Below are 27514 nucleotides of genomic sequence, written 5' to 3' on the forward strand. Positions count from 1 at the left end.
TTTCACTCAGCATAATTTCCTTAAGGCTCATTCAAGTTGTTGCATGGATATAAAATCCATTCCTTTTTATGGCTGAACATTATTCTGTGATATGGATGTACCATCATTGGCTTAACCATTCACCCTTTTAAGGATATTTGGATAGTTTCCAGCTCTGGGACGTTATGACTAAAGCTGCTAGGAACATTCATGTACAAGTTTCTAAATGAAAATGAGTTTTCATTTCTCTGGGATATGTGCCTAAAAGTACAATCCTGGGTTGTGGAGTAAATCCATTTTTAGTTTAAAGGGAACTGTCCAATTATTTCCAGAGTGGCTATTCCATCTTATGTTCTCACCAGCAATGTGTGAGTCATCTAGTTTCTTTGCATCCTCTTCAGCATTGGTGCTGTCACTGATTTTTATTTTAGCCATTTTGATAGGTATGTAGTGACATATCATTGTGATTTTAATTTGCATTTTTCTAATGGCTAATGTTACTGAACATCTTTTTATGTGCTTACTTGCCATCTGTGTATCTTCTTTGGTGGAATGTCTGTGGATATCTTTTTGCTCATTTTCCAAATGGAATGTTTGTTTTCGAAATGTTGAGTTTTGAGAGTTCTCTCCATAGTCTAGACAAACCTACTTAGTTGGCTATGTGGTTTGCAGGTATTTTCTCCCAGGCTGTAAGTTGTCTTTCGCCCTCTTAACAGGCAGGGTCTTTTTCAGGGCTCACGTTTTAAATTTTGATGAAGCTAATTCCATTTGAAGTAATGACGGAATAGCTTTTGCATATTTGTGATTGATCTAAAGAGTTGTAGATTGCCAAATGACCTGCTCCATCTTATCCTTTTTCAGGTTAGACATGGTTACATTTAAGATGAATAAAATCATTCACTACACAGTGTTCAAGTATAGTGGGATGCCTATGTTTTCCAACACCTGTTTTTCTCGTCAGTGGTCTTTTAATTAATAAAGAAAAAGAAAATTTAGCTGCTTTAAGGAGGTAGTTTCATTTTGAGTTTCAGTAAGATTTCATTACAGACTGGAAAGAAGACATGTAATTCTGCTTGTACCACTGACTTCGCAAATGAAGACACCCCATATTACTAATATTTCCCTCTCCACACACCCCAAACATGACGGTGCCTTGTGTGTACACATTTCGCCTATGGCCTGTCCCTTTGTTAGTGCATTTGTTCATTCCACAAATACTGCGCACCTACCAGGTGTCGTGGTTGTGCCCAGTTCAGGGCTATAAAGAGGAGCAGGGGAGAAGATAGGTGCTGCCCTCAGGGAGCTTATATTTTCATTCTTATTACTATTTTTGGTTTGAGTTGTATGTCAGTGTTCTACTGATTCAATTAAAGATTCTTATTCCCCATCTCTATTTGCAGAATCATTCTCACTCATCTGAAATACAGTGTGTCTAAATCTCAGTGAATGGTTTAATGCTTTGGGAGTGGTTGCATTCCATTAAGATGAAAACCAAGCTAGGCAAGTAATACTTACAAGCATACACATGAGAATGTGTTATGAAGAGGAACATCCTCATATTTAGTCACTTCCTTGCCAATAGGGAAGTTTTTGGCAGAGACTTACGTTACCTTGAGCCTGATTGAAGAGTTCAAATATGGTATCTCAAAGGCTACAATTCACCTTATTCTATTAAATGAGGCCCAGCCATTTGAATGACCCAGTTAATCAAATACCTTTTGGATAGTCCATGATTTTAAAATCCTGCTCTTGTATTATTTATAAAAACTGTGATTCCATGTTGGTTTTAGTTTATAAATGAGATACTTTTCCTATCTGTAAATTGGCTGATTTATTTGTAGTGTGGCTTAAATGTAATGTGTCCAAACACAAATGTGCCTAAAATAGGATCTAAACTGTGTTAGTTAAAAACATAAAAAATAAAATAAAAATTAGTTAAACATTCTGAGTCGCAGATTTAATTTTGAATTAAATTTCTTTTGTTACCCAATAGTCTTTAATATTTTGTTTGTTGTGAGTAGGTCCACATATGATAGGTTGTAGATAGGTCAGCCATGTTTTAAGAAGTTTATTAGAACACTTACATACTGCTTTCTCTGCACTGGGCATGTTTTACCTTCTTCGCAAATACTTTACTAATTAAGTCATCATCATATAATTAGGTAATATTATTAGCCCCATTTTACAGATGGTGGAACTGAGGAGTAGAATAGCTAGATTATCTTCCCAAAGCCATACACTTAATAGGCAGTAGAGTCAGGATTCAAAACCAGTCCATCTGCCACCAGAGGCTGTGCTGTTAGCCACTACATGGTTTCATATTGTAGCTAATCAATTACTCTTCCTTATAACACAGTAAAGGCATTGAAGTGAGATTTTCCTATCTTTGAGATAGTAGTACAGAAAAGGAAGTAACATAGAAGTTTTGGTAGGAGAAACACTGGGCCTAGAGTCAGAAGATTTGAATTCTAGCATTACCAACACAAGCTGGGTAACTTAGAGGAAGGCAACTATATATATATTAGTTTCCTATTGTTACCATAACAAATTACCACAAATTGAGTGGCATAAAACAACACAAATTTAGTTCTGGAGGGGAGAAGTTTAAAGTCCAAGTGTTGTCAGGGCTGCATTCCTTCTGGAAACTGTGGGGAGAAATCAATTATTTGCCTTTTCCAGCCTCTAGAGGCCCTGCATTCCTGGGCTCATGGTCCCTTCTTCCATCTTCAAAGGGCATCACTCCAACCTCTGGTTCTGCTGTTACACCTCCTTTTACTGTCTTCTACTCTCTACCCTCCCTCTTATAAGGTCCCTTATAACTACATTCAGCTCGCCTAGATAATCAAAGATAATCTTCCCATTTCAAAATCCTTAATTTAAAAACATTTGAAAAAATCCCTTTTGCCATATTTACAAATTCTGGGGGTAGAACATGGTCATCTCTGGAAGGCCTTTGTTCTGTCTACCACAGTTATTTTATTTCTATGGGCCGCAGTTTTCTCACTTGTACATGAAGGTGCTGAACTCCGTGACCTTTGAGGATACTCCTAGTTCTGAGAACACTGACCTTTCTAATCCTACCCGGAATTCTTATTGCCTTCATCAGAAGCAGAGCTTTCACTATGGAAATTTTGTTTGCAAATGCAAAATATTTTTCTATTACATTTTAATTTTAATATTAAATTAAGGAGGAAAGGGTGACAGGATAAATGGAAATGAGTAACACAGGGAGGAAGACACTAAGGTGCCCAGATCTGTGAGAGACAATATTCTTTCGCATTATTGTAGCCAAACTTTGGGACCTGACATTGAGGTGGAGAGTTCTTGGTAGATTTTAGCCGTGCATTGACTGCTTAGAACCTTTTTAAAAGAGAGTAAAAAATATAAACGAAGCTCTAGGATTAGGTTGCATCTGTCTATAAGTTACAAAAGCTTCAGCTACAAGTGACTTAATCAGGACATTTATAATTTTGTTATTTCACAAAATAAGCATACAGAGTTGACAACAATTAAGCAGCTCTGTGATTTCATTAAGGACTCCTATTCCTGCCACTGCTCTGCCGTCTTTAGTTGTTAGGCTTTGCCCTCAGGCTGGCTCTCCTCATGCTCACAAAGTGGCTGCAGAATTTCCATCACCTTCTAAACCAACATTTCCCAAGATAGAAGAGAGACCGTCTCTTGTGTAAGACCGTCTTTTTTAGGAATGAGGAAATCTTTTCCAAGAGCCATTTGACAGACTTTTTTGTTTGTTTTATTGGCCGGAATTCTCTTACATGCCCATTTAAAAACCAGTTTGGGGCCAGGAGAATAGGATTACTATGTGTGACTAGATCCCACACTGTCCGGTAGAACTTTTCGAGTCATGGGAATGTTTGGTATCTGTGCGGTCTAATATAGTAGGCACTAGCCACGCCTGGCAATTATTGAGCACTTGAAATGTGGCTAGTGCAACTGAGGAAATGAGTTTTTAAAATTAATTTAAATGTAAGTAACTGTGTGGGGCTGGTGGATAGCATATTGGACCACATTGGACCAGATCAGTCATTTGGGACGGAATGGACGTTGGGTAGTACACTAACTACCATATCCATTACATCTTTAAATGAAACCACTGTGTATTTGACTTTAAAACTTATATCTAAGGACTGATCCACCTGGGGAGCTTTTTTGGAGAACAACCAATCAACCAAATACTTAAAATCAGTGCGTATGTTTACAAGGGCTGACAGTGGCAGAATCTCCCCGGATAGCCTGGTATATTAGCATGTGTGAGCATGTGGCTTAGTTCAACAAATAGTGGAGGTTTGCTTGGGATAGAATTGGCTGGGAACTTGGCTGGTGAGTGCCAGGCTACACTTCTCCGTTAGGAAGCTGGTTTGTTTTGCAGTATTGTAAGCAGGGAGTGAAAATCGGATGACTATATAATGCGAAAGCCTGCCTGCCTTGGAGATTGTACAGGTGGGGAAATACATAGTTAGTATCTGGCAGGATTCATTCAGACAGTAAATATTTAAAACTCACTTGTTTTGTGTCCAGAACTGTTCTAGGTCCTGAAAGACAGTAAAGGAGACTGAGTCCTTATCCTCATGGGACTTGGTTGTTACAAACAAAAAAGTAATACATTTTAAATGGTGATAAGTGTTAAGAAGAAAATAATGCAAGATAATAGGAGAGAGTGAATGAAGTAAATCTTAACACATGCTTAGATCTGTGACTTTCTTGTCAAAAGCTCAGGGTTTTTAAATTTTTCCTCTGGGAAGACGGCATTTGGTGTATAGGGTTATTTAGTTTTACACAAAGATAAAAGGGCTCTGTTTGGATTAGCTCATTGTCAAAAGAAAGAAAAATTAAATTTGTCTCCTAGAAAGTAGTATATTTCTGTTTAAAAATTAACTTTTGCCTGCTAGGGTGAGCCTTGCAAGGCCCAATAATAGGATGAAGTTTATTTCCAGTTTGATCATATTCTGCATCCTTTGCATTATCGGGAGAACTTTGGTTATTTTAAGTAAACTTCTGGGCACCAGCTTTCTCAACCACAAAATGGGATTATTATTGATAATTACACATAACACATTTTCATTAAGATTGAGCAAGTCATTTAACCTCTCCTGGTCTTAGACTTTTTAGTGTTAAAACATAGTATTCGTAATGTTGTTAAGAATGTTAGTAAACAGATCCTCTCTTTCAGTGCTGGTACAGATGGAAGTTGGTAACCTTTCTGGGCAGCCAGTTGGCAGAATAATTACAAATTCTTTTGAAAACGTGCATAACTTTTTGCTCCAAGGAACAGAACTGAACAAGTGTTCAAAGGTGCGTGTTTAAGGATGTTCATTATACCTTTGTTTATAATGGCAAAGGACAGTAAACAAATGTTGAGCTATAGGAATCTGGTTCAATTATGGTGCATTCCATGTGGAATTCTATGCAACTACTAAAGATGATGATAGTGTTAATAAGTATTAATGGAATTGGAAAGAAGTTCACAGTGAACTAGCATTTGTGGCGATTTATGCCTCTTCACTTTGGGGTACTATAATCAGGGGTAGGAATTATGGTCACTTTAAAAAGAATCTAGCAATAATGGCAGATAATAATTGAGCACTATAGCACTCCAGGCACTACGCTAAGCTTTGTCTGTTATCTGGAAGTTTCACATTAACCCTATTGAATAAGAACAATTTGGAACCTCATTTTGCAGATGAAGAAACCAAGGAACAGAGAAATAAAGTAACTTGTCTAAGGCCTTAAATTCAGAGGTGGCAAAGTAAGAATTTGTATCCAGGCATTTGATCCAGAGCCTACATTCTGAAACCCTCAACCTGACTGTAAAAACTGTCTTCAGGTTTTACATGGGATAACCATCACAGGTATATTGTGCAAACTCATTCACATCCTTTCCTGTTGCAACTGCACTATTATTTGAGAGTACATTGGTCCAGGTGTGTGGCAGAGGAAGGGGTGGTCCACTCTTTAATACTAGCACAGAGGCCAGCTAACTATGGTCCATGGGCCAAAGCCAGATGCTGCCTGTTTTTGTAAATCAAGTGTTACTGCCCACAGCAGTGATGGCGAACCTATGACACGCGTGTCAGAGGTGACACACGAACTCATTTTTGGGGGTTGATTTTTCTTTGTTAAATGGCATTTAAATATATAAAATAAATATCAAAAATATAAGTCTTTGTTTTACTATGGTTGCAGATATCAAAAAATTTCTATATGTGACACGGCACTAGAGTTAAGTTAGGGTTTTTCAAAATGCTGACACGCCGAGCTCAAAAGGTTCGCCATCACTGGCCTACAGCCATGCTTATTTGGTTAGGTATTGTCTATGGCTGCTTTTGTACTACAAGGGCAGAAATGAGTAGTTTCAACAGAGACCATATGGCCTGCAAAGCCTAAAATTTGTATTATCTTGTCCTTCATAGAAGTTTGCTGAGCCCTGCCTTAATACATTAGAATTCTGGAAGTTATGTTTGCCCTATTACAGTGACCACTTTTCTTTCTTTAAAGAGTGTAATTTACTAGTAAAAAACAAAACGAACCCATTTTAGAGTTCCTATCCTGCCCAAGTCCAGGCCACAGGCATACAGGCAGTTGCTGATGGGTTTCTGAGCCGAACAAGAGCAGCCTATTGCAGGACTACTGAAGGCCCTCTGTGTAGGGCAGACTGGCATTCTCTCACTGGGCTTCTTGGCCTTGAAGCTCTGCCTGTTGCTGCCCCTCTGAGATGGAATGTGTATTCACAGAAAATGAGGCACTCCATTAGTCATGGTGCATTTCCTGGGCCCTGGAGACATGGGCATGACATCACCAAGGGCCAATGAGAAAGGATCCTCTGGTCCGAAAGTCCTCCGACCTCTTTAGAGGACTGTAGACTGTGTGTTCTGTTCCCGAGCCCTCAGGGTGTGATTTGAGACTGCCTTCCTCATCCAGCCATATTCTGGGCACAAAAGTCTCACTTCCAGACCCAAGGGGCCAGGGCAAGCTCGAAAATCTGCAGAGCTGGAGGCAGATTCCCATTTAGTATTTTTTTCCAGGGCTCAGGTTCTTATTCCCACAGTTTTCCACTCCTAATGACGTTGTTACTTCATGTGGTGAATGGTGGGTGGTGAAAGATGAAGTCTGCATGAGATAAAAGACACTTGGCAGTTAGAATTTCTGGATAAGTATAGGTTGGTAGCATAACGAAATCAGAAGCATATTTTGCCTTTTTTTTTTTACATTGCTTTTGTGTAGAGTTTAACATAATAAAACAACATCTTTTAGCAGCAAAGGCTGCTAGCAAAATTAGTGTGGCTTAGCTTAGGGCAATTACCAAAGGAACTTTACTGAGGGGATTAGTCGCTCATTAAATCTTTTATCTTCAAGAAGAAAAGAAACTTTTTTTTTTTTCCAATTCTCTTTTCTTAAGATTTAAGAATGCATTTGGAATAAAAACCTCTCCTTTTCTATCTATTTATGAAAATGATTTGTGGAATTTAGTCTCAGGAATAATAACTTTGTTAATTCTAGGTACCAGAAAGTTTATTCAAAGACTTGTTTTCTAATTGGTACTAGCTCGGTCTCTTGTTAACAAGCCATAATTGTAAAATGCCCCTTTTAAAAATTATTTAAACAAACTGAGGCTCAAGACCTGATGTGAGATTACACTGGACAGATTTTCATAGTTTAATTCAAGTGGTGCGTTTTCCCATCCCACTGGCAATCTGTGGTTGAATGAAAAGACCCCTCTAGTACTGGTTCATGTTTGCATTTTGGTGAAGCCTAAGAGAAATTGGGAAAACAGCCGTTTTTGTTAGTACATTGTCTGTGGCTGCCCTGCACCACAGAGGCTGCCACCCCTACCGCTTTAAAAGAAGAAATTCCTGTTGTTTCTGCAAGATGAAGATGAATATTTTTTGTAATTATAGAGGCTTTTTATTTTTAAAAAAATCACCTGAAGGCATATTAAGTTATTCCTAATTCTTAAGAACAAATATACCAGTAATTAAAGAGAATTTTTCTAGAGCTGTACAATGTACTAAAAAGAGGGCACTTTGGAGCACTTTGGAGATCCTCCTCAAAGACTTGTGCAGTTCAAAACATTGGTTATGACAATTTCCAAGTGTCTCTTGGAGATCCTCTAAATGGCATTTTTCAAGCTTGTATAGATGGGGAGACTGCGGTACAGATGGATGCTCTGCCGGGTGTTGTTCAGAGAAGCGGATATGGATGCATAAGTCACTCTCATCAAAACCCTGAAGAGGACATTCCTCCGTGCCTTAAAAAAAAGTTTTTATTTATTTTTAAGGGGGGGGGGGGGCGGATAGAGAGATAGAAACATTGGTGAGAGAGACATCATTGATTGGCTACCTCCTGCACTCCCCACACTGGGGATGGAGCCCACATCCTGGGTATGTGCCCTGATCAGGAATCGAAAAAGTGACCTCTTGGTTCCTGGGTTGACGCTCAAACACTGAGCCATACCAGCCGGATTCCTCTCTGTCTTTACATAAAATTGTCCTGTTTTCCTTTGACTGCTTCAGGCTTTGCCTCATTAACAGCAATGCTTGTTTTTCACAGCCCTTAGGTTGGGACAGAAGGTTGGTAGCCTCCCAGAACCGAGGGAGCCCTGAAAGGGGTCAGTTGTCTCGGGGGTAAAAGTAGGCTCTGAGGGCTGGCCTACTGCCTCACTCTTGGCAGAGGACTTCATTCTCCGCAACCCTACCCCCAGTTTTTCCCACCTGAACTAATATTTGCCACCTCTCGGAGGGTTGTCACGAACAGTGATGAATTTAATGTTGATAAAATGTGTGAACCTTGGGGAGGAAAGGTCTTGTATAAGCACACCATTAGCACTGGCCCCACGACCTGTCGCAAGTTTCTTGAGTGGGCTGTGGGCACCCTGGGAGTAGGTCGACCAGACCCCCATTTTGGTGGGGACAGTGTCTGGAATGGGACCTGCTGCTGCTCTGAGAATACACCGCTGGTTTGAAATGTTGAAATCCAGGTAGATCCTTAAAGCAGCTACGCAGTATCGTCTCCTCCCTGCTTCTGTTGCTTGCGAATTTGGGGAGCAGCAAATGCCTCCCTCAGAAACCCTTCTGGAGTGTCAGCATACCATGTTCATCATCTCACGGAGCCCCCAACTTTTCCTGCAGAAAAGGCTAGTCCCGACTATGACAGCGAGAGGTCACGACAGGACTGGTTTATGTAAAGTTAAGGATGAGTCACGTCACTCCTAAAGGGATTGGCATCAATTTATTACACAAAATCAAACACTGCAAGAAGAAAGCCTTTAGCCTCATTAAGGAACCCAGACAAAAATCCCACTTAATCCATCTTACTTTTCCTTTTCCTCTAACTCAGCTGGTGCGCAGGTGTAGGGCAGCTTGGCAGGGGCTTTGAACGTTTGGAAAAGGGAGTCATTACTGAAAGTCACTGACACACACTTCCCTTGGAATGCTGCTGATGTCATGGAAAGCTGGGACCTTCGCAGTAACCCCTGACAACCAGAGCTACAGTAAACAGTAACTGTTACCTCCACCAAGGCATTGGTTTTTGAAGAGTTTTAACAGGCGAGGGCTTGCCAGCCACAACTCGTAAAAATGTTCTTATAATTTTGCCCTACTCTCCAACAGCACTGGTGACTGCTGAGGTTTCTCTGCCACTTGGGGATGCAAAGCCAAATTCATGTCAGCCCCAAGGTTCACTCATCAGAATTTACAGCACTTCTTTTCCAGTCCTTTTCATACCCCCTGCCATGCTCACCGGGTTCGGCCTGGTAGGCTTAAGACTTTTTCAAAGAAGTCTCTTGTCCTACTGAATTGCCTCAATTTCTGGTGATTGGCTGAATCTATGTGTTAGGCTTTGCCTAGTGTTTTATTAGCCTCGTGGTTAACCCAGTCTGGTGAATTTGTAGCCCTCAATCTATAGGTTATAGTCTAACCAATTTGAAACAGTTGGGCAAAGTGACACCCTATGCTTCAGATTCTGAGCTAGGTCATCGCGAGAAGACAAGCAGCGCGTGCTGTCTGTCAGATGGAACTGTCAGGGGTGATTGTTGTCAACAGTTTAGGAAAGCAACGAAGACACAGAAACCAAGGGCTCAGGAGGAGTTTCTCCCATGATTGGCTGCCTTTTAGGAGAAGTTGGTGCAGTATCACCGTGTAAACCAAATGCAGCATGGCTGCCTCCAGGCCTGCCCACAACAGGGGAAGAAGCAGCATCTCGCACTGCTTTTGCAAGGCATTGTCAGGGTGACCATATAATTTATCACCCAAACGAGGATACTTTTGAGAGGGAAGGGGCTCTACTAATAATTACTCTGGGATAACAGGAACAAACCAGGAATGTCCCAGGCCAGGGAGCCATATGGTCACCCTCCTCATTGTGCCAAGACCCACCCGGCCTTTCGAGGTGACAGAGAGGGTCCACCGACCCATTCATGCAACCTGGGTTGTCTCAGTTACAAGAAGAGTCCACTCTTAGAATTAGCAGGCTAAGTAATGAAAGATGTTACTGCAACATATCCCTAGGTCAGAATCTCAAAGTAAGCTTGAGTTCACACTCTTTATTAACCAAGTTTTGAACGTTACTTTTATTTCTATCGATGAGTGATTATTAAAATGTGGTCTGAGATCTCTGAGGGTCCCAGGAAATCCTTGCAAGGGTGTGTGTGAGGTCATAATATTTTCATCATAACATGAAGACATCACATGCCTTTTGTGTTCTCATTTCCTCGTGAATGTGTAGTGGAGTTTTAAGGGGACATGTGAAGTATGATATTATAACACCTTGAATGAAAAACCAGCTACCAGGTTCTAACTCTCAGCTAGTAAGCCAGGCGTTAAAGGGATTTACAAGAATGTGAAACAATACCACTCTTCCACTAAGCTTCTTTATTTTAGAAAATGTAGTTCTCTTTATAAAAATACATCATTTTTCTTAAGATGTTATGTGTTTATTAGCTTACTTTTACATGAATGAATAAGTGCTTCAAAAATTCATCAGTTTTAATTTCTAATATGGTGAACACATGCCTCATAAGTAAAAGCTCTTTGAATTCTTAATAGTTTTAAGAGTATGAATGGGCCCCAAGACCAAAAATTTTGAGAACTGCTGCTCTAGACCTTTCTCTCTCCCTGAGAAGGAACGGACAGGTAAAGTGAGATGATAAATTCTCTGACGAGAGAGTCCAGCTTTATTCATTATATTCACTGTATTCATTGCATCTGCGGCCGCACCCAGCACGATGCTGGCATCCAGCTAGTGCTCTATGTAAATGTGGGAGACAAAGCTCCCGGGTCACTCTGAAGAGTGACCATGCTCTCTCATGTCTGCGCGTCACTTTAACATTAATGTCTACTTTGTTTTAAGTCTTTATCATCTGATATTTAATATGTTCTAGTACTCTGTTAAAAATCTTATTTTGACATAACAGTAATAATGTCATTTTTTTTCTTCAAAAGTTTTACGGACTAGATCAAATCCTCTTATGAAACAAGTACTAATCTGTTAGGTAAGAAGACATAAAGAATATTAGAAGAGGGAGTTGCCTTTTTTTGTTTGTTTTTTTAAAGCCTGGTTAATTCTTGCTTTCCTTCATCTCAGCACCTTCTTCAGTTAGCCTTCCTGACCCTTCCAGGCTGGCCTTGTAACCCCCCCCCCCCCCCCCCAGGAGCTCCCAAAGTATCCTTTATCACTGATGTGCTGGTCTGGGGCAGTCCATGAACATTTTGGTTTCCCCCAGTTAACTTTCAGTTCCTTTATGTTGGAAGTAGTGTCTTTAATCTCCATATTCCCAGAATTGAATAGTGGTTTTTGTTGTTGTTGTTAATCCTTACCAGAGGATATTTTTCCATTGATTTTTTTTTTTTTAGAGAGAAAGGAAGGGAGGGGGAGAGACACACAGAGAGAAACATCGATGTGAGAGAGACACATTGATTTGGTTGCCTCCCACACTCACCCAGACCAAGGTCGGGGATTGAGTCTGCAACCTAGGTATGTGTCCTTGACCGGAGTCGAACCCAGGGCCCTTAGGTACCCAGGCTAATGTTCTGTCCTTTGAGCCAAACTGGCAAGGGTAAACACTTAAAAAATATCTGTTAGATGAAAATGTACAGAAGGAAGGAAAAGTTAGCTAATTTCCCTAGTCAAGTGTCTCCTCCATCCCACCCCAATCAATAAAAGGCATTTATTACATCTTTAAAATAGCTTTGGAGCCATTCAGCATCTTGTTTCCATAGCTGGACAATTTTTAGATCTTATTTATCAGCCTGCTGAACTGTTTTGTTTTTTTAAAGACATAGTACCATCCCAACACTTTGATATTCTTGTTTATAACTATCATGGCTTGCTGAATTAAAGCAGCAGAATTTGACACAGGTTCAATGTTGTTTCCTTCAAGAATTAACTCATCTTTCTGGGCTTGAGATACCTTGGGTATGTTTTACTCCACAGGAAATTTTGGATTTCAACAGAGCTCTGTTCTGAATAACGATGCTGCTGGGGAAGCGGGCGTTCACAGGCTTCATCTGGTAACAGAAGCCCAACGGCAGGCCCTTGGTCATGTTCAGTACGTGACTGCAGATAGCGTGAACCATAGCCAGTCGTTTCTACTCCCCACCACTTGCCAGCCTGGAGCCTCCTTCAAGGAGACTGAGTTCTACGTTGATGTGACTAAAGCCCCTCCTCAGGGTTCCTCTGGGACCCTTCACAACTGTGGTCGCTTCATTTTCTGAGATTCCACAGCCTGATTGTTGAGAATGGTATCTTCACAGTAGATGCAGCAAAAAGAGGTGACGGTTTTTGTTCTCTTAATATTATATAACATGGTTTCCATCGCACTGAAAACTTTAGTTGAAGAAACTCATTTGAGGAAAGTAGATTGCTTTATTATGATGTTCCCTGTAAACTGACATATGTCCACCTACCCCTCCGCACTCACACACTCCCTTTCAGAGTCAGACTCTTCTAAGCCTTTAGAGGTTACCTATTTCTGAGAATGTAAATCTTTCTTAGTATCAGAAGTTATTTCCATTGGCAAAAAGGGAAAAATTGTGAAATAATTTTTGTAATCCAGGTTCAGTTTTATCATAAATAACATTTCATTGTTTTTGTGGGTTTTTTTTATTTACTTTCAAGTGAAGATATTCTCTTCTGATTTTTAAATTTGTTTCTTGAGCTAGAAACACTATTTTTTCCAAAAAGTACCTGCTTAATTTAATTTAAAAAATGTCTCCAAGACCTGAAATTAACCTGCTACTTTGTCAATCAATGAGGCAAGATAAACTGAGGTCACAATTGTTTTGGATAGCAACATTACTTCATGATTTAATAATCATGGCAATCTATAATAATAAAAGGGTAATATGCTAATTAAACTGGATATCTTCTGGACATCATTCCGGATGTCCTTCCTGACGAAGCCGGGGCTGGAGGAAAGCCAATGCCGGCAGCTGGGGTAAGGAAGGCCAACTCTTGCATGAATTTTCGTGTATCGGGCCTCTAGTTATATATAAGTGAAAATCAAACTCTAAGTTTATGTAGCTAGTATTTTTAAAGATATGTGTTTTTATTGAGTTTTTTAGAGAGAGAGAGGAAGGGAGAGGGATAGAGACATAGAAATATCAACGAGAGAGAAACACCATTGATTGGCTGCCTCCTGCACACCCCCTACTGGGGGTTGAGCCCACAACCTGGGCATGTGCCCTGACGGAATCAAACCAGTGACCTTCTGTTTCCTGGGTTGAAGCTCAACCACTGAACCACACCGGCTGAGCTATGTAGCTAGTTTTTAATGGCATGCATTCTGTGAATGCTATTTTCTCTGAATGCTATTAGTAATATAAGTTTCCAAGTTCCTTTTTCTCAAGATCTAGCATTTTGGATAATTGCTTAAACTTACATGTGAATTTTTTATCAGAAAACAGAGGGAGAGAGAATGCATTACAATTCTCATCAAGTCCTCCTAAAGAAAGGGTGTGTTGGGGGGGAAATTAGCATATCAGCTGAGACGGAGCCGAAAGGAGCACTGATTTTTGCAGGCAGGACACTGGCTGGATGGGAACGGGACAGCTGGACACTTGCCCTGACTTTGCTGCTTTCGAAACGTTAGTGTGATTTTACAGATCACCTTACTTCTTTCTCCTATGACTCCTCGCTCCCCCGTCTTTAAGAGGAGGCTGCCTTAGATGGTCTCTGAGGTCCCTTGCAGATCATCTCATTCTGCAGTTTGTTTTGTACCCCTGTCAGGATTTCATGTTCTTGAAGTCCCCAGTGGGTAAATACGGCGTGGGAGGAAATGACACAGTCTTGAATAACCAGAATGGATTTTGTCCACACTTACGTGCTAATCCCCAAAGAAGAAGAAAACAGATGAGCCAGGGGCTGAACATGAACACGGTGACAGTGAGGCAAACACTGCAGGAGACAGCTGAGAGCTTCGTTTCCTGGCCTGCCTGCCATGAGAAAGGCCGGCCTGCCAAGGCCTCCCAGCAGTCAAGGCCAGAACTTTGGCTCACTCTTATTGGGAGCTCCCCTTGTACCACATACACAAGCCACACCGGAAAATGGTCTCTCTGCCTTCAGATTTGTGCCTTTTGGCTACACGTCTGTTCATGCCAAGTCTTCGCCTAAGCCCCGTCCTTGCAGCTGGCACTGTCTTCTTCTGTTGCTTCCAGGGGCTTTGAGAAGCAGCTGCAGTCGTCAGTGGGAACTCAGGGGTGGCAGCCTTGGTGGTGGGTGTTGTTAGGGTGTGTGGACTCTGGCAGAATCCACAGTCACTTTTACCTGGTTTACAGGCCGTTTGAACAGTGTTCTAACTCTCCCTGCTTGGCAAATGTCAGAGCTGATGGCTTTAATTTTTCCCCTCCCTTTCTCCTTGGGGAGTTTCCCTCCCCCTCTACATTCCTCAGCCTTTTTGTCTGCAAACATCCTGTGGAAGATTTGATTTGTCTTAGGTTCTTTTGCCAGGCTGCTCATCTTTTTCTTTCTTTTTCCACATAAAACCTATTTCTCTATCTAGAGAGCTGAAGATGGAGAAGCAGAGCCTGTGTGCTCCCTCACAGCCTAGACATTTGGCCCCTTCTCATGTCTGACAGATGAGTATCTCAGATCAGTAGGTCTCCCCAGGCCCAGAGAGCTCTCGCTGCTGGTTGTCTGTCCGCCCCAGCCAGTGTCGTGCCCTTTCACCTCCCCGCCTGTGAAGTTTTCCCATGAGCGTGTCTGCGTGCATCTCCTATTGCCTCTTAGCGATGGCAACTAAACCAAGAGGCACTTGGTTCTTCTCATCGTTTTAGAAAACAGAGGAAGAATCAGGAAATCTGATTGAAGAACCTTGGCTGAATAAGGAGGAGCCATGTATTCTGAAGGTTTTAAATCACTGTATTATGCACAGACTGATCTTGCTGGCCTGAATATTGAAAGCAAAACAAAAGAAACCCTCCCAGTCATTGTCTTTTCTAGGAGAGCTGTGTTGGATACAAACTATTCTTCTCTGCCACTCTTTCCAGGGACTTCATCAGTTCTCTTGCACCACACCTGGCAGTGCCAACCCCCCACTTCTGTGTATATGAGGGGAACCGCTATAACTCTCCAGAACCTTGTGAAAAAAACAAGACTCAAAGCATGTCTGTATTTGGATTTGTCTGATGGTTTCTCATGTCTGTATGTATTTTGTATTTTATTGCAAATAATGGTTAAATTTAAATAGGTGAGTCTACTTGATAAAATTCTTTTTCTTTAAAATATATTTTATTGATTTTTTACAGAGAGGAAGGGAGAGGGATAGAGAGTTAGAAACATCTATGAGAGAGAAACATCAATCAGCTGCCTCCTGCACAACCCCTACTGGGGATGTGCCCACAACCAAGGTACATGCCCTTGACCAGAATCAAACCTGGGACCCTTCAGTCCATAGGCCGACGCTCTATCCACTGAGCCAAACCGGTTAGGGCTGATAAAAAAATTCTTTTATTTAACTTTATATGTACTATATAAAGGCTTTTTATTCATATTGGGAATATAATACTATAAAGCGATTTTTATTTCATTTCTTTCTGTCTTCCTCAATCCCAGACTTGTGTAGCTATATTGTTGCTACTGCCCAGTTAACCCTTCTGTCTCTCATTCTTCCCCCTTCTTTCATGTTTTTGCATCATCTATAATATAAACTCATACTGTGGTAGAACATTGGTGCTGGAAGGGCCCATAGATGTTAACTACCCAAACTCTTCATTTTATAGATGAGAAAAAGAAAGCCGACAAAAGGAACATGATAAGGTCAAGGTCACACACCAGCTAGCGTCTAGGCTCCCAAGTGTTTTTCCAGTGTATTAGTCCAGGCCCCATGTGTGAGGAATTTTCCAAAGTACTAGACTAGTAATAAAGACTCAAATGGAAAGGGAGTGCATCCTACTGGAAAGGGCACAGATTTGGGAGCCGGACAGATTTCGGTTTGAATATATTGCTCTGCCACCTATTGGCAGAGTAACTGAGGTAAGTCACTAAAGCTTTGGGGGACTCTGTTTTTTCCTCTGTAATATGGGAATGATTACAGTAATACTTTGGGATTATTGTGAGTGTTGAATTAAATAACCTGCATAAAGTGGCTCTTATGTATTATGTTCAATAAATTATTATTATTATAACTAGAGACGTGGTGCACGAAATTCGTGTACGGGGGGGGGGGGTGAGGTCCCTCAGCCCGGCCTGCACCCTCTCGCAATCTGGGACTCTTTGGGGAATGTCCGACTGCTGGTTTAGGCCCTATCCCAGCAGTCGGACATCCCTCTCGCAATCTGGGACCACTGGCTCCTAACTGCTCGCCTGCCTGCCTGATTGCCCCTAACCACTGCCTGATCACCCCTAACTGCTCACTCGTCTGCCTGATTGCCCCTAACTGCTTGCCTGCCTGCCTGATCAACCCTAACTGCCTCTGCCTTGGTGCCTGTACCTGGGACCCAGGCTTTCCTCCCTCTGGCCAGCTGCAGGCACCCATGACCCGGGCTTCCCTCCCTCTGGCCAGCTGCAGGCACCCGGGAACTGGGCTGGCTTTGCCCAGGCCAGCCGCAGGCACCCGGGACCCAGGCTGCACTGCTCTGGCCCGGCTTTGTCAGGAAGGACGTCCAGAAGATGTCCAGTCTAATTAGCATATTACCCTTTTATTAGTATAGATAATAAAATATATTGACCATAGGGATATGTTATATCATATGTATAAAAATAATTTAAAATAGGCATTTTATAATTGCCTATTCTTAGTCTCTCTTATTTAATAGTATTCTCCTAAACTCAGCATTAAGATATGAATGGAGTGAGTTGTCGGGAAATGAATTCCTGAAGGTTATTTATGCTATGACTGTGATTCAAGCATTTCCTGTTTCTTTATGGCTTTCATCTGTGCTTAGCTGCAGTGTATCTTGTCCAAAAATTTTTGTACAAGTTGAACTCATTCAAAGAAGACATCTGGAGTGTCTTTTGGTTTGGTCCCTGCTTTTCATTTAGCTAAACACGAGGATATAAATCTAGAATATAATCTGTAAGGAATGCTACACTCATATTTTTGAGACTTTTGAGATGTTTAGTGTTATTCTGAAACTCATTGAACTGTGTGAAGAACAACCTCCATGTGAAATTGTATATATCTGTTTGAAGTACAAGTAGATGTTATCTTATGTTCAATGTAAAGGGGCCTAAGATTATTCTGTTAAAAGAAAGCAAAACTACATTGTTGAACCCCATAATATGGGGAAAAGGAATGAGTTAGAAACAAAAGCTAAGATTGAATTAACAAAGGCCAGAAGCAACAAAAGAAAGTTTGGAAGCTTTAGAAGAGGTGATTCAGGGGGAATTTCAGTTGAAGGCTTTTCAGATTGCATGGATGTCGTTGGCTGACTGGAATGTACTTTAAGCCTGAAGTGGATGTAAGGACCTTGAGAAACTCGACAGAAAGAATTTTGCTTCTCTAATGAAGAGAGGGCTCAGGAGAAAGAGCTTTGGCATAGATTGTAGACAGAAGTGCAAGTAGAAAGAGGTGCTGTGTACTTTTCTCCTTATGGAACCCTTAATTGTGGAGGAACTTTCAAGCTCATGTAATTTGATCCATAACTGTGATTAGATATGTAAAAGCTGTAAATACTCTAAGGGTTTCTTTATGATTTTTTCAGTGAAAGTGGGTGCAGCAGTGATGGAGATTAGAAAGGGTCTTCCTTGTGCCTGTTTGTACCTAATATCACATATTAGCTGAAGAACTGGAGGCCAGAAGTTTCTAAAACATAAAAGTAGGCATCCATCCTTTTGGAGGAATATTGGACAATCAATTATAGCCAGGAAATAGAGGTGCTATTTTGCTATATTTTGGGTTCACTCAGATGAGATCAAACCAGAGAATTTGGCAAATATTGGGACTCACCGCTTAGAACCACACTGAAATAGTTGTGGTAGCAAAATAATTTCTCCAGGAGTCTTATTCCATTTGAGGCGTAACAGCCAGAGATTCCTGGTCCTTGAGTGGAGTGTGCCAAAGTTGATGAATTTTAGAATAATCCAGTGAAGTCTATAAACTCAGGAGAAATAGTTCAATTAGGTGATACTGGGACGGTGTGTTTCCATAATTGTCATACAGAAGTCATACTCTGAGTAAATGTGTCTTGGAATCCACTATTTAAAATGAGCTCTTCCCTAATCTCATATTCTCCCATTGAGATTTAATATATTTCAGTCTATTAAATGAGAAGATTATAAAAGAATTTAACTTTAAGAACTGGTATTTGGCTTATTCTGTTTGAAATTCTGACATATTAACCTTGCTATTTTTTTTTAAAAGCTTTCTGGCAAGAGCTCTCTATGACCTAAAATTTGCCTTCCTGTTTAATCATCCTCTAAGCCTTTTTATACTCTAGCAAAGTAAACTACACCTGCCAATACACTTCATCATTATCAAGGGTATTACTTGACATCTACCCTATATCATCCAATTATCCCCTTTGAGTACCCAGTGCACTGACTTATATAGAGTCATCAAATGTTTTTTATTTAATGATGAAGTAGTTTTTTAAGTTTTAAACAACTGACTATTATGGAAAGAGACATAAGTATATTTACGTGAGTCTATTTCTGGGCTCTCTATTCTGTTCCTGATCTAGTTATCTATTCTTTGACTGATACCACACTTTATAGATTATTGTAGTGTTGATAGTAAGTCTTGAAGTTGGGTAGTTTCAGTCTTCCAACTTGGTGGTGGTGTTTGTTTGTTTGTTTTTGGTGTGTGTTTTTTTCAATATTGTGTTGACTATTATGGGTTTTTGTTTTTCTGCCTTTCTATATAAACTTTAGAATCAGTTTGTCCATATCTATAAACTGATTGGAATTTTGATTGGGATTGCATTGAAGCTATATATCAAGTTGAGAAGAACCAACATCTTGACAATGTCGAGTCTTCCTGTTCATGAACATGGAATATCTCTCTATTTCGATTTTCTTTGATTTCTTTAATCAGCATTTGGTGGTTTCCTCATATAGATCTTGTACATACTTTGTTAGGTTTATGCCTCAGTATCTCTCTCTTTTTTTTTGTGGTGCTAGTGTAAATGTAGTTATGTTTTTAGTTTGAAATTTCAGTTCATTGCTAGCATGTAAGGAAGTTATTGGCTTTTGTAAATTAATCTTGTATCCTATCTTCTTTTGGATTAAATTTTTTAAAATCCCACTTTACTTCCTTTTTTGTCTTATTAGCTGTAATTCTTTGGTTTAGTTATTTTTGTGGTAGCCTTAGTATTTAAAGTATACATCTTTAACTTACCACAGCCTATCTTTAAGTGAAATTGTGTCACTTCACATGTAGTATAAGAACTTTACAGTAGTTGTTATATATTTTACTTATATGTTTTACATGTCATAAAACCTAAAGTACAGTTTTGTTTAAGCAGCCAGTTATCTAAAATATATTTAAATAATAAGAAAAAATATTTACCCAGTAGTTACCATTTTCAGTGTTTTTCATTCTTTTGTATAGATGCAGATGTTATTTTCCTTCTGCCTGAGTACCTTACTTTATCATTTATTACAGTGCAGGTCAGCTGGTGATGAATTATTTCAGCTTGTACACTTTTGAAGAGGTTTTTATTTTACTTTTGTATTTGAAAAATAGTTTTGCTTAGAGTAGAATTCTAGGTTAACACTTTTTTCTTTCAGTTTTATAAAGTTGTTGCTTCACTGTATTTTCACTTTCATTGTTTCCACCTAGAAACTGCACTCATCCTTATCCTTATTTCTCTGTACATCACATATTTTTCCCTTCATTTTTTGTTTTTCTTTTCTTAATGGTTTTGAATAATTATGGTGGATCTTTATGTAATTTTCTTCATGTTTTCAATGCTTAGGGTTTGTTGAGGCTGTTTGTTGTTTTTAGCTTTTTTTGATATGTGTTTTATAGTTTTTATCAAGTTTATAAAAATCGTGGCCATTATATTTGAAAATAGTTTTACTTCTATATCTTCTCTTTCTCTTCCATTGCACTTATATTAAGCCACCTGAAGTTGTCCCATGGCTCACTGATGCTCTTCATTTTTGTTCTTTTTTTCTCCATATTTCATTTTGGATAGTTTCTATTATTATGTATTCAAGTTTTCCAATGTGTAATTTACCATTAATCCCATTCAGTGTATTTGTCATTTCATACATTGTAGTTTTTATCTTGAGTTGAGTCTTTTTAGTATTTCTAACTAACTTTTCTGACATATGAAGTATAGTTATAGTCACTATCTTACATCTTTGTCTGCTCATTCTATCATCTGTGTTAGTGCTGAGTCCATTTCAGTGGTTGAATTTTCTCCTCATTACTTTCCTGCTTCTTTGCATGTTTATCTTTGATTAGATACCACCCATTGTCATTTTATCTTCTTGGGTGCAGTGTATTTTGTATTCCTGTAAGACTTGAGCTTTGTTTTTGGATGCAGTTAAATTACTTGGAAACAGTTCGATCTTTTTGGATCTTGCTTTTAAGATTTGTTTTGGCAGGACCAGAACCATTTAGTTTAAAGAAATTATTCTCTACTTTCTGAGTACTCTTCCCAGTGCTCCAAGAATTATGAAGTTGTCTGAAAGGGCGAGGACTACGCCCTCCATCTTACCCTGGGTCCTCCATTTTTGGGCAGAGCCATGTGCTCAGCAAGGCTTCTTCCCGGAAGAAGCCTCTGCTAGCCACACCCAGGATTTCTCTGGACTAACCAATGATAATCAAGGGAAGTGCACGCCATCAATATGACCACATCCTGTGTAATGAGACACCGACTCGCACCTGGCCAATCGGCAGGCCCCACAGTCCCCTCTCCTGCCCTTACTCCACCCCCCTATAAAACTCCTTGTCCCATCAGGCTTCGCTGTCTCTGCCACTGGGCTTACCGTTGCATCGGTGAGTGTGGTCAGGGAGCCGAACTAGTTTGAAATAAAGGACTCTTTGCTTTTGCATCGAACTCGCTGGCTCCCTGGTGGGCTCTTGGGAATCTTGAAATCTGGGCATAACATGTCCAGTCTGGTTGGTAGGAGTAGGCATTATTCCTGGCCCTGTGTGAGTGCTAGACACTCTTCTCTCTACTCCTCTTAGATCATTCTTTCTCAGGCCTCAAGTAGTTTCCTCACATGCATGCACTAATCAGTCTGAGTGTTTGAAGGACACTCCCCTAGATCCCTCTTGTGAATTAGAGCTGCCTTGTTTTTTTTCTGGATGTTAAAATGCATCTCCTCAAATCAGGGAGTTTGCTGGCCTCCACCTGGGTTCCCTCTCCCTACACCATAGCTTTCCAGTAAGCTGGGGCAATGAGAGAGCTCCCCTAATTTGTTTCTTAATATTTAAGGGATCACTGTCATTCATTGCCTACAGTCCAGTGTCTTAGGAAAAAAAGTTGTTTCATGTTTTGTCTTAAAAATATGTGTGTGGGACCTGTCTGGCATGGCTCAGTGGTTGAGTGTTGACCTATGAACCAGGAGGTCATGGTTTGATTCCAGTCAGGGCACATGCCCAGGTTAAGGCTCAATCCCCCGGTGGGAGGCAAGCAGGAGGCAGCCAATCAATGATTCTCTTTCATCATTGATGTTTCTATCTCTTTCCCCCTCTCCCTTACTCTCTGAAATCAATAAAAAAATTTTTTTTTTTTTTAAATAAACGTGTGTGTGTTGCTGAGAGGATTGTCATAGGTGGTAGGGTAAATTTGGTTCCTGTTACTCCATCTTGGTCAGAAGCAAAAGAGCTTCTTTTAAGTTTTCAGTGATGGTTATAGAAATGACCAATAGCAGAACAGGGAATTTCTAAATGAAATAGCTGTGATGTTTCATCATAAATTGAGAGTTTGGAAAGAGAATTAATCTCAGAATTACATTATCTATTCTTCCTCCCACTTACATCCTTCACAAACATTTGCGTAACAAAATTCCTTGTACACATTGTTGACCACATCAATGGGTAGATAATTGAATTTAGGGGGAATAGATAGATGAGCCAATAGATTTGTAAGTTTCGTGAAACACATAATATAAAAAGGAAATGATGCAAAGGGAATTGAGTTGGTGTTATTTTAATTTATTTATATCAGTAAATAGCTGTGAGATTTTTGTTTTGTTATTTTTGCTTCACTGGGAAGCCAAGTGATTTTTTGGCAAGAAAAGAAGCAGAAAAAAAAATACCAAAAAACTAGAGAAAAGTAGATTATTTCTTTCCCTATAATGTCAGCCAAGTCAATAAATGCTTGCAAAAATCCAACCAGAATGTGATAAGGTAGTTCCTGCAACTGCTTTCTCCTTTTATAGACAGTTTGAAAAGTAGAAAAGTTCATGGAAAAACAGAAGTGATTAGAATGTAATTGTGAATTTAGGGTGCAGTTTGCTAGTGTAAATTTCATATTGACTGGGCATACAGCGTAGAAAAAGACTCTTCTAAGTTTTACTAGTAACACACAAGATTTGGAGTTCATCTGCCGAGTTTTGTGTGGCTAATTAGCACTTAGAGTTTCTTCCATAGAGGCTAGTGAAGTAAGAACTAAATAATATCTTGTAAGATCTTTTTTCTCTGCCTTTCTTCTGCTTTGTACTTCTTAAAAGAGGGACTTGGACTGTTGAACTGGAAGGGAACAATTAAACAGACTTAAAAATGATGCTTTGACATGCTGGCTGCTTGCCTGCTCTGTCAGGGCAGCTCTGGCTCCAGGGAGAGAGAATGCTTTTTTTGTTTATTTGTTTGTTTTCAGACAATTTCCTGCGTCATCACATTTTTTTGTGTGATCCAAGTGTTGGAAGTTGGTGATGTTGACAAAGTCCTTGAAATGGAAGGAGTTCATCTCCACAGAGAAAGGCTTTTATGTTTCAAGGTTTAAAATTTCAGAATATTTTTCTATTACTTTGTTATTCCCAGTTTTTTTATGCCGCTTTGTGGTGGTCTCCCATTTACCTACTTATCAGGTGGATCCCTCTTTTAAGTTGAGAAAGCACTTTAGAAAAGCTATTTCTTTTGGCATTTATGAAACTCACAACAGCATATTTTGCTCTGCATGGATCGTAGTTTGGCAAGTTGTGCACGCACTGTATCCCCAAGGATATAAATTCTATGTTAATTCATATTTAATTTTACTCTAATGGGGACATTTATTCATGATGCATTTGGGAAAATAGAAAATATGCTTGAATTGTGATTTTCATTTATTTACAAATTTCCCTTTATTAATAATGTACCCAAGGTCATTCTTGACAATTTGAGAACAAATTTTGATACTTCTGTTTTTCTGATAAGACATTGAACTTTACTTATAGTTTTAAATTCTTACTCATAATGAGTCAGTCCTCAGTCTGGTTCCATGCCTTTGATCTAAAGAGGGTATAAAAGACCTGCTTTGGGTAGTGGGGGTGGTAGTGTTGGGAAGGTGGGGATCAAGGAGGAGGGGTTAGGTATGCAAATATTTACCTAGCATCAGGTGCCAGGTGCTGGGCCAGACAGCTATATATTATCAATTTATAAGCTGCCATTTGTGAGGCTCAGAAAATGGCCTGATTGATAAGGTGGGATTTGGAGGAAAACTCAAAAGATTCTTCTAATTTTTAAAAAAACGATTCCTATGAAAGAGTGCTATTAAAAGGTCACTTGATAAGAATGCGTCTTTTTCTTGGCTTCAAATTTAAACTGTTTTCCTGTAAGCTTATCAGTGAAGAGATGAGTCACATCTTTAAGCATGGATATGAAAGGGGTGGCATTCTGAAAAAATGGAGGCACTACATAGAAGTAAGTAATAGAAAAAAAGGCATGGAATTATGTAGGTAGTCTAAGAATTTTAGAACTGAAAATAATCTTAGAACTCACTTGGACCACGTATGTCACCTGACAGAAGAGAACACTGCTGTCCTCAAGGACACTAGCCTTGCCCAACGGAGACAGTTGGGAACCTAGGTTGCTTAACTACCAGTTCACTGTTCTTTTTACTATATTTTCATCTATTTTCTGCCTTATTTTAGAAGCAGCAATCCACATGAGCGCAAAATCCTGAATAAAAACAATAATAACAGCAATACCAAACTATGATGCTAAAAACATAATTTAACCCGATTTATTTGTTGATTGGTTTATTTATTTTTATTTGATTTATCAAAAAGCCTTAGGGAGCCAGTTGTTGGGCAGGTCATGGCCTCTAAAATTATTTCCAAAGTTGGAGAGAAATAATTGAAGAAGACTCCCCTTCTTCCGTAAGCATTTGAACGATTCTTTTGAATGTTCAGGGAGTTGATGGTCCTCAAAGACATTGCTCAGGTTGCCGCTTGGGTTGAGGCCATAGAAGAGCCTTTGCTCCGATGTGGCCCATGAAATGAATAATAGGCGACCTTTAGGGAAACGTGGCTCATGGCAGCCTATCATCACTATATCCTTCCCTCGGCTTTTTTTCCCTTTCCCCATCCAACCCCATCCCATCCAACCCCATCCCATCCCATCCCATCCCATCTCAACCTGCCTTGACTAGATGCAATGAACAGGAACCATGGCATGAATCGGAAGGAAAATGTTTTAAATATATGAAGTTATAATGACCTGGTAAGTGCTATAAAAAAAACTCTGTAACTGAGTTGGAAGTTGCATCATCCACGCCTGTGGCACTGTGGACTGGGCCCAAATGGTATAATTCTCAAGTGTAATACTGAAGTCATTTTTCATCTGCCAAGTAAATATTTTAGGTTTCAAACCTATGAAATGGCAAGCTATAATTAGTCAATGCCAGTGAGCCACAGGTGCATTTAATTTTCTTCCTTTACTTTTTGCTCTCTTCTTGTGTTCCTCTGTGAATCCACAAAGTGGGCATGACAATCAGTCAATATATTTAAATGCCTACATATTATATAGCATTACTTCTTTAAATATAAAAACTCCTTAATAGAGTCTAAGTCCATTTCATTGAGAGGAAACGACCATTTTCATCAACATATGTTATAATAAGGATAGAAGTGGCATACTTAATAACAGAATATGTTATAATAAGGATAGAAGTGGCATACTTAATGACAGAACAAAAATAAATGGATTTATTTTTGTCCCAACTATTGATCTGGTTTGAATCATTTCCTTTTTCTTTAATTTCAGTATCTCCTAAAGATGAATAATAATACTTTTATTTGCCACACAGAGGTGCTGAGAGAATGAAAGATAATTCTCACAGAGCACTTAGAGCTGCTTCAAAGAAAGACTTATTTAAACAAAAGTTTATTGCATGGTCTATTTTTTTTTTTCTTCTTAGGTTCAGAAACCACATAAGTGTTAGAAAGGGCTCAGAAGTTTTGGTTATTTTTCATAACTTTATTTGTAGGTATGGAGGTGAGTGTAATTGCCTGCATTTTACAAATAAGGAAACTAAAGCCCCAAAAGATTTGTTCATTTTGAGACTTAAAATGAATAGCCCTTTTTGAGAATTGGGGGAAATTAGTGGGACTATAGATGCAGTAATATTGGCCATGAGTTGATGATTATTGAAGCTGTTAATGGATATATGAGACATCATTATACTGTCCTGTATACCTTATCTGTGCTTGAAATTTTGCATAATAAAATGTTAAAAAATAATACTGATTAAAAAATAGACCCTGTTTTTATTTACAAACTCCTTTTAAAAATCTACTGGAGTTCCTTTATCCTGGATGCATGGAGAACTCTTTATTTCTTAGGGTTCAGCAAAAAAAAAATTGAAAAATTTATATGCATGGACCTGAGCACAGACATTTTTTTCATATTTAGTTTTTATATTTCCAGTGTTTTCTAAATCACTTGCTACTTTTAGCAGTTTTAACTTCACATGCTATTTTTAAGAGCTTACTTTTTGTTTTAAAATCCTGTTCCAGATGCGTGTCACCTTCTCTTTGTCATTGTTGATTTTAGAAGTTCCTATTTCTGTAAATCGTTGGGAATTATGAGCAATCACTTATTAACCCGATTACTTTATGCTTCAGTGGACTTGTCAGTGGATTGCCATGGGAATTATTTCAGCCTTTACAGACACAGATCAGCCATGATACGCTAAGCCCACAGCATAAAACCTCCGGCCTCCCCATTGTAGGATCTTCTAATCGAATGGCACTTGGAACATGTAAGAACACTCATATTAAACAACCAAAAAAATCACCGTCCACCTGGGTTATTTTCACTGGTAGAATTTAATCATAGAGCTTCAGAGTTAAGAAAGATCTTAATAATCATCAGGGATAGCTCAGTGTATATATGAAAAAAACTAAAGATTAGAAAGGCCAGCCTGGCCGGTGTACTCAGTGGTTGAGCATCAACCCATGAACCAGAAAGTCACTGTTTGATTCCAGGTCAGGGCACATGTCTGGGTTGTGGGCTCGATCCCCAGTAGGGGGAGTGCAAGAGGCAGCCGATCAATGATTCTCATCACTGGTGTTTCTATCCCTCTCTCCCTCTCCCTTCCTCTCTCTGAAATCAATAAAAACATTAAAAAAAAAAGGGCAAAGTAATTTGCTCAGTTATAGATCTTAGTTCTGGCTTACTTTCTATTCAGAGTTCTTCACTGGGTTGTCCTTCAGGTGCATCTAGGTCCATGATGTTTGTGAGCACTGGATGTGTCTCTGCTTCTTACAGCTTAGAAATTCACTCCACTTGCAGTGCCATGCTGCGCCGTCTTAGAGTCTGAGGCAAAATGAAAAAATCAGTGACACTGATCCTGTCGTTATTTAAAAAAACATTGTTATTTTCTTCATCCTGGATTTTTGGCATTTTCGAATGTTAAGAAATATTGCATTAAAATATAATTTATCTTGATTACTGAGTTTTGGGCAGCCTCTAAAATTTTGCATCTGAGGCAGGTGCCTCACTTGGTTCATTCTAGTCCCAGCCCTGCTATTTTGATTTAACCCACAAACTCTATAAATCCCTCTTTCATCCTTCTGGCAATAAAATAAAATCAAGTTGTGGAACCTTTCTACTCAAAGCAAACCATTACGGTTGGCCACCTATAAATGATGGTAACAAAGAAAACAAACCAGAATTTGTATGTGCTATTAATTGACTTGATTG

The 27514-nt window shown here is 39.5% G+C and overlaps 1 protein-coding gene and 1 long non-coding RNA gene across 3 annotated transcripts in view; both read left to right on the forward strand.

Annotated features, from left to right (window-relative positions):
• LOC118657009 overlaps nucleotides 1–15615 on the forward strand; it is a 140489-nt gene extending 124874 nt beyond the window's left edge. The window contains exons 4-7 of the long non-coding RNA XR_004967794.1: nucleotides 5168–5289; nucleotides 5678–5846; nucleotides 12424–12761; nucleotides 15477–15615. This is a non-coding gene — a long non-coding RNA (uncharacterized LOC118657009). The remainder of the gene's footprint in view (nucleotides 1–5167; nucleotides 5290–5677; nucleotides 5847–12423; nucleotides 12762–15476) is intronic.
• The window catches only part of RAD51B (RAD51 paralog B), a 530564-nt gene that overhangs the window by 200991 nt on the left and 302059 nt on the right, over nucleotides 1–27514 (forward strand). The window lies entirely within an intron of this gene.

The sequence above is a fragment of the Myotis myotis genome, unplaced genomic scaffold (genome assembly GCF_014108235.1).
Source record: "Myotis myotis isolate mMyoMyo1 unplaced genomic scaffold, mMyoMyo1.p scaffold_m19_p_1, whole genome shotgun sequence".
Lineage (NCBI taxonomy): Eukaryota > Metazoa > Chordata > Mammalia > Chiroptera > Vespertilionidae > Myotis > Myotis myotis.